This window comes from Stegostoma tigrinum, chromosome 3, assembly GCF_030684315.1.
Source record: "Stegostoma tigrinum isolate sSteTig4 chromosome 3, sSteTig4.hap1, whole genome shotgun sequence".
Taxonomy (NCBI): Eukaryota; Metazoa; Chordata; class Chondrichthyes; order Orectolobiformes; family Stegostomatidae; genus Stegostoma; species Stegostoma tigrinum.
The window spans coordinates 65,525,147-65,532,710 of record NC_081356.1 but is presented as its reverse complement, the minus strand read 5'-3'; the positions used below and the strand labels follow the sequence as shown (position 1 = coordinate 65,532,710).

General features: G+C 44.2%; 1 non-coding gene across 1 annotated transcript; it reads right to left on the bottom strand.

Annotated features, from left to right (window-relative positions):
• Positions 1 to 5,475: 5,475 nt before the first annotated feature.
• On the bottom strand, positions 5,476 to 5,571 carry trnai-uau (transfer RNA isoleucine (anticodon UAU)). Its single transcript has 2 exons — positions 5,534 to 5,571; positions 5,476 to 5,511 (listed from the first exon to the last, which is right to left on the bottom strand). It is a non-coding gene; the product is annotated as a tRNA-Ile (tRNA).
• Between the last annotated feature and the right edge of the window lie 1,993 nt (positions 5,572 to 7,564).

Below are 7,564 nucleotides of genomic sequence, written 5' to 3'. Positions count from 1 at the left end.
AAATTGCAAACAACAGAGGTCCTAGCCACTTATCCTTGTAAAATAGTACTGGTCACACATGTCCAGTCAAAAAACCACTTCTGAGTAACCACCTTCCATCTTCTATGAACAAGCCAATTTTGTATCCAACTGACCAACTTACCATGGATTCCATGTGATTTAATATTTTGTACCAGCCTACCACTGGGAACCTTGTCAAATGGTTTGGTATTGTACATGTCATCAATCATCTTTTGTTACTTTCTCAAAAAAACCCTCGCAAAGCCGTGCTGACTATCTCTAGTAAGCACATTTCTTCCCAAAGGTGAATAAGTCCTCTCTGTAAGATACTTCTCAGTAATTTCCCTCCCTTTGATGTGAGGCTCACTGGTCTATATTTTCCTGCACTATCCCTGTTGACCTTCTTAAATAAAGGAACAACATTGGCTATTTTTCAGTCATCTGCAACCACCCCTGTGGCTAACGAGGCTACAAAGATCTCACCATATGCCTCCCTATTCTTACTATCATCTGTGTCCGTCTCCTCTTTGGATACCAATGCACAGCATTCATTAAAGATTTCACCCACTTGCTCTGGCTCTATGCATAAGTTCCCTGCTTGGTTCTTGAGTGGTCCTAGTTACCCTGTTGCTGCTCACACACCGATAAGGTGCCTTGGGATTCTCCTCACTCCTACTTGCCAAGGACTTGTTATGGCACCTTCTAGACCCCTAGTTCCTTACTTAAGTTCTTTCCTGCTTGCTTTTATATTCCTCAAGGGTCTTTTCTGAGTTCAGTTTCCTCAACCTTACATATGTTTCCTTTATCTTTTTGACTAGTCTTTCACTATCTCTTCTCATCCAGTGTGAATTCTGCCATCCTCATCTTGACCAAATGACCAGAAAAGCGCCAATAAATAGGGTTCCATGGTAATGACACAACACTCAACTGCTGGCAGTCTGGTGTATATGTGTATCAAATTGCTTTACATGTCTCTGCTCTCCCAGCTATGGATATTTTACACAGTCTTGCAGGTTCAGCTTCACTTTACCTCTTTAGGCCCAAACGAATCTGACTCCAGCGACGTGATTGATCCTAAGGAGCACTGCGCACTGGAACAAAGGTGTCTGCATATCCTGCAGATCGAAAATATGGGCCAGATACCCAGAGCAAAAATGAGCTTCTTTCTTAGCGATTATGAATATGAATTCCTAATGAACTGAAGTTTTCTAGCCCATAAAAGTGAGCTAATTACCAAGATCAAGATTTTGTGAGAGTAAATTTTTATCAGACAGAGTTTTCTAATAAAAGGGTAGAAAATAATCTTTCATTTCCAACAAAAGACATGGCATCTGAACTTCTTCATTTTTTTTTGTCTGCTAATGTGCAGGGTTTTTTTAGTCCTGTATCATAGGAAGAATGTTTTGGTCTTGGAGGGAGTCTGGAGAAGGTTCAGACGAATGATTGTGAGGATGAAGGGCTTGTTGTATATGAATGGTTGAGAGCTCTACACCTGTACTTGATAGAGTTTTAAAGGGTAGTAGGGATCTGACAGAAACTTCCAGAATACTAGATAGCATGGACATGGAGAAGATGTTTCCACTAATAGGACAGACTAGGACCTGATGGCACAACCTCAGAGTGAACTGATGACCTTTAGAACTGAGACAAAGGGGAATTTCTAAAGTGGGGGATGTTCATTATGTGGAATTCATTGCTGCAGAGGGCTGTGGGGGCTAAGTAATTGAGTGTATTTAAGACAGAGATAGATAGCTAATGTGCAGGGTTTCTTAAAAATGCACTTCACCAATTAAATTCAATTTCCCTTGAGCTAACAAGTTTCCTAATGTACCAATTTTTAAGTTATACATTTCACTATACCAATAGTAATTCTGACTGTCAAAATATTTGGATCTCCAAAAGAAATTTGTTAATGCACCACTGCAACAAGGATGTTATGCACAACAAAGTGGTATTAGATATTTGTATCATAGAGTCATAGAGTAGTACAGTATGAGAACAGGCCCTCTGACCTTACTCATCATGCCAACCAAGTTTCCTAATCTGAACTCATCTCATTTTCAAAAGTTTGACCCATATTCCTGTAAACCTTCATGTTCCTGTGATAATGGGAACTGCAGATGCTGGAGAATCCAAGATAATGAAATGTGAGGCTGGATGAACACAGCAGGCCCAGCAGCATCTCAGGAGCACAATAGCTGATGTTTCGGGCCTAGACCCTTCATTAGAGAGGGGATGGGGTGAGGGAACTGGAATAAATATGGAGAGAGGGGGACGTGGACCGAAGATGGAGAGAAAAGAAGATAGGTGGAGAGGGGAGTATAGGTGGGGAGGTAGGGAGGGGATAGGTCAGTCCAGGGAAGACGGACAGGTCAAGGAGGTGGGATGAGGTTAGTAGGTAGGAGATGGAGGTGCGGCTTGGGGTGAGAGGAAGGGATGGGTGAGAGGAAGAACAGGTTAGGGAGGCAGAGACAGGTTGGACTGGTTTTGGGATGCAGTGGGTAGAGGGGAAGAGCTGGGCTGGTTGTGTGGTGCAGTGGGGGGAGGGGACGAACTGGGCTGGTTTTGGGATGCGGTGGGGGAAGGGGAGGTTCACAATAAACAACTGCACCTCCCAATCGCAAACCATTTACACTCCCCCTCCCATTCTTTAGATGACATGTCCATCATGGGCCTCCTGCAGTGCCACAATGATGCCACCCGAAGGTTGCAGGAACAGCAACTCATATTCCGCTTGGGAACTCTGCAGCCATATGGTATCAATGTGGACTTCACCAGCTTCAAAATCTCCCCTTCCCCCACCGCATCCCAAAACCAGCCCAGTTCGTCCCCTCCCCCCACTGCTCCACACAACCAGCCCAGCTCTTCCCCTCCACCCACTGCATCCCAAAACCAGTCCAACATGTCTCTGCCTCCCTAACCTGTTCTTCCTCTCACCCATCCCTTCCTCCCACCCCAAGCCGCACCTCCATCTCCTACCTACTAACCTCATCCCACCTCCCTGACCTGTCCGTCTTCCCTGGACTGACCTATCCCCTTCCTACCTCCCCACCTATAGTCTCCTCTCCACCTATCTTCTTTTCTCTCCATCTTCGGTCCGCCTCCCCCTCTCTCCCTATTTATTCCAGAACCCTCACCCCATCCCCCTCTCTGATGAAGGGTCTAGGCCCGAAACGTCAGCTTTTGTGCTCCTGAGATGCTGCTTGGCCTGCTGTGTTCATCCAGCCTCACATTTCATTATCTTGGACTCTCCAGCATCTGCAGTTCCTGACAGCAATCAATACTTCTGGCTGGGATTTCAAATCTTAGTTACTTTAGAAAATGCAGCGTACACCTGAAATGGAAGTTCTTCTTTGTAACACCGGATTGTTGGGGCTAGAAAGGCATCATCCCATTTTTATTGTATTAGCTGCATATTCTAGTAAAGTCTTCTTTCAGTAACACAGTGAAAAGCTTTGGGACATTTAAAGAGTAAGTGGAAGAGTGAGTGGCTAACCCAACAGATGACTAAATGGGTGAAGGGGTGATTATACAGGTAATTGATATAGTAGATAAGCTAAGTTCATAAAGTGATAAGGTGAGGGTATGTAGGGTGGACATGTGTGGGGTGAAGGGGTAGCAGGGTGGAATGGCTGGTGGAAGACATTGGGGAGGGAAGGTAGACAAGAGTTGGGGGTCATCGTTTGAATTTGGACGATTTATTGTCACTTGCGTTTTACAGCGAATAATACAGTAAAATACAGAGAAAATCTTCAACAGTCGCCACAGTCAGGCACCATTTTGAGTAGTTTAAAATTAAAAGAGTAAAACGATATAACTGAAAGAAAGTCTATCTTCGTTCTGCTGCGTACATCATGATTCCTGAGCTGGCTCACCTGCGACACCCTGACCTGGGTCCCCACTCCTCCTTCATCACCTCAACGCTATGTGCACTGCACTCACCATGACAGGAACTGTCACTGTTTAGGTGTTATCTCTTCATCGCTGGATCCAATGCTGCTGCTGAGTCCCGTGCTGAACACACACTTGCCTCAAAGCAGTAGGCCCTGACTCCAGGCCTAGCACAACTGCAACAGAGTCCCAGGCTCCGCTTCTGCCTCGATGACACCAGGGGTCTCTGGTCCAGGCATGCCAAGCTTCTACCACCATAGCCGCTGCCTCACCAACAGCAGGAGTCCCTGCTCAGGGCCCACTGTGACCAGGAGTCCCTGGCTCCACTACCAGGTCAGTGGGGCTACCACAATGCCAGGATTCCCACTCATCCACCCTCCTCCGAGATGTCACCTTGCCAGTCTCACCACTCTGTGCATGGCCTACTCTTGTTGCGTTTTTTTGTTTCATTCACAGGATAAGGGTGTCACTGGCTAGGCAGCATTTATTGCCCATCCCTAGTTGCCCAGAGGGCATTTCAGAGTCAACCACATTACCATGGGTCTGGAGTCACATATACGACAGACCAGGTAAGGATGGCATTTTCCTTCCCTAAAGGACGTTGGTGAACCAGACGGATGTTTCCCAACAATGGATTCATGGTCATCTTTAGATCCTTAATTCCAGATATTTTATTGAATTCAAATTCCACCATCTGCCACAGCAGGATTTTAACCCGGGTCTCCAGAATGTTATCTGAGTTTCTGGATTAATAGTCCAGCGATAATACCACTAGGCCACTGCCTCCACATTGTTGTGTTGATGCTGTTGACTAAGCCAACAAAGCGAAGAAAAATGAAAAAACAGAGCAAAAGTAAACAAAAATGGGAGCAGCTGAGCCCCAGACAAGAGCGCACACACAGCCCAGTCAACTGGCCACCATCTTGGACGGGCCAATATTGAGGCATCAGGTTGAGTATGGGAGAGTTGGGTAACTTAGCTATGAGTAGAGTGGTGGAACCTAACCCAATCAGGGTTTATGAGGAGTTGGAGAATCAGAGAGGGAGCTCAATTGCGGGTGTAGCTAGGACAGGCTGGAGGTGGAGTTTGGGTTCAGGAAATGTCTGAGGGTCAGAAGAGTGGTAATGTTTAGATTAGATTAGATTCCCTACAGTGTGGAAACAGGCCATTCGGCCCAACAAGTCCACACCACCCCTTGAAGCACCCCACTCAGACCCATCCCCCTATAACCCACACACCCCTGAACACTAGGGGCAATTTAGCATGGCCAATCCACCTAACCTGCACATCTTTGGACTGTGGGAGGAAACCGGAGCACCCAGAGGAAACCCTCGCAGACACAGGGAGAATGTGCAAACTCCACACAGACAGTCACCCGAGGCTAGAATCGAACACGGGTCCCTGGAGCTGTGAGGCTGCAGTGCTAAACACTGAGCCACCGTGCCGCCTACAAAATTATCTCCTGTTATCACTCCGCACACATTTCAAATATCCATTAAGTCATTTCCCAATCCTCGGAAACTGCCAGTTTCCAACAAACTTAGCTTTATCTCCTTACCATCTTGCACCATGACAAACTAAAACTGCTCCAGGTGAGGCTTGAACTCACAACCTCAGCATTGCACATGCCTCTATACTGTCATATAAGTACCACGCGCTAACCAATTGTGCCACTGGAGCAATGTTTAGTCAGGTCAGGGGACAGGCCAGAGGCCAGGAGTATTAAATGGTGGTCTCTCATCAGGCTGGATCCAGAACAGGTTATGGGAGGGAAGTATGAGGGTCATGAAGGGAGTTGAAGTGTTGTGAGGCGGGGAGCAGGATGGCAGGGTTTTGTCAGTTTAAGTCTTTGGGTGTCAGTTATGAGGGTCGAGGATGGAGTTGGGATGTCGGTGGTGAGTTGTATAGTTGTCCAGGTATTAGATTAGGATCTTTCCATCTAATATTAGCTGGGTAGCTATCCAAGTAATTAAGATGGTGCTTTCCAAATAGAGAGTTTTCACATGGTCCCAGAGAGGAGGGCAAATTCTGATCAGAAATCAGTGCATCTGGATTTCCCATGGGTGCCAATGTACATCTCTGTTTTCTTGTTCAGTGTCCAACTATTCAGAGATCAGAAGAGCTGGGCTATTATATCATGGTCACCTCATTCACAAATACCACTGAAAAATTTGGAGTTGTAAGGGTTCTGTCAAATTCCTGATTTTAAGCGAAGAAAAAAAAGGTTTATCAGCAATTTACTTTTAACTCCCACTAAAAATATTGCAGAAGAGTATTTTATCTGTTGAATTGTCATTCATTCAGCTACGTTGCAAAAGTGTGTTGCTGTACTTTGCGTACTCTAAAAATTAACTCTTTCGTCAGTGGTGTTCACCAAACTAAGTCACAGAGATCAATATCAGCATGTTGTACTTACTGTATGGTTACTCCAATAATATATGCATTTTATGGCAGGAACTACTAAACTTTAAAGGCCAGAGCAATTTATTTTGTAAATTTTATAGAGGTGGGTGTATCATTCCTTTTTGAAACGCCTTGTTCTAGAAACCCTACTTATTTAACATTTAGCCCACATGGGGTTTGAAATGTTCCAACAACATAGATAGTGTTACTCAATTCACTTCGTCATATATTAAGAAACTAATAAATTGTTATAGTTCAAAAATGTGTTGCTGTGCGTTCCTTTTCTCTGTGTGTAAATATACTCATCACATACATTAGTTTCAGCAAGCTCAGGAGAGCAACCAATAATGACTAGGAATATCACTATGATGGAAGCTGTAGACAGCAATCACTACCTAGAATAGAATTTACCAAATTCCATAGATTAATTTTAATTTCAGCTATTGGTTGTAGTTTATGTGACTATCTTGTAGTGTCGTAGGAATACGTAAACAAGTGAATAGTTTAGGTTCTTGAGCACACTGTCAGTTGCGGGACCTATATGATCCAAACATCAAATATACATCTGCTTCCTAACACCAGAAACCAGTCAGAGAACAACTCCTTTCATTGATTTTTTATAACATGAGTCATTCAAACAGGAAATATTGCACTACACAGAGGAGGGAAAAGGGTACAAATAGGTACGTAAATGGAAAACAAACAGTCTTTATCTCAATGATAGTGAAACAGTTTTAGATTTATTACATCGTGTGAGAACAGCTTGTTCCTGATAATTAGACAAAACAAGTGATGGTGCACTTTCAACCTTTAAATGGACATTGCAGCCTCTGCAAAGTGTTTTATAGCCTGATCTCACCAGGCTGCACATACAGTTCACAGCACAAAATGACCAGTGCACATGTTGTCAGCACAAAGTCTTAAAAGCACATTGGATTGCAATACATGAAAGACAATATATCTAAATAAAACAAAATGGGAACATTTCACTTTTTTTTCATATCTCTCCAATCCTTCAACCTTCCCCATTTCTGGAATCTTCTCCAACCATTCAAGCCTCCATACAATCGTACATCCGTAGATTGTATAACCATACAAACTGTGTTCCTGTGGTCTTTTGGACAAAGTTTGGTAAACACCGGTGCAGGTAGTGCACACTGCAGCCGTAGTGCTCCAAATGGGACATAAGCACAGTTACACCAGGGATTTCCTTGTTTTGTTGGTTGTGTAAATAAGGAAGAAGGTTGCATCTGCAGAGTACGCTTTTTGA